Consider the following 251-nt stretch of genomic DNA (forward strand, 5'->3'; position numbering starts at 1 on the left):
AAGAGTGAGAACTATATTTACCATTGCAATCTCTCTCCTGCTGGCTCTGTTAGATTTTCCAGATAAATTATGTACAGTTAATTGTGATTTAGGTTTTTTTTTTTTTTTTTTTTTTTTTTGTATTCAAGCCCTGGCACTCTGTACGTTTTTCTTGTCTTATTGCATGGGCCAGGGGCTCTAGTACAAATGTCACGTGTTCTTGGTTTCTCCTCACCCTAATGCTTGATACTTCTTTCTTCCACTCTCTTCAG

General features: G+C 36.7%; 1 protein-coding gene across 7 annotated transcripts in view; it reads left to right on the forward strand.

The window, feature by feature from the left end:
* Positions 1-251, forward strand: part of Shisal1 (shisa like 1) — a 60,398-nt gene that overhangs the window by 54,528 nt on the left and 5,619 nt on the right. The gene's annotated exons all lie outside the window — the stretch shown is intronic.

The sequence above is a fragment of the Alexandromys fortis genome, unplaced genomic scaffold, assembly GCF_014885135.2.
Source record: "Alexandromys fortis isolate MF-2015 unplaced genomic scaffold, M_Fortis_MF-2015_v1.1 scaffold_28, whole genome shotgun sequence".
Classification (NCBI taxonomy): domain Eukaryota; kingdom Metazoa; phylum Chordata; class Mammalia; order Rodentia; family Cricetidae; genus Alexandromys; species Alexandromys fortis.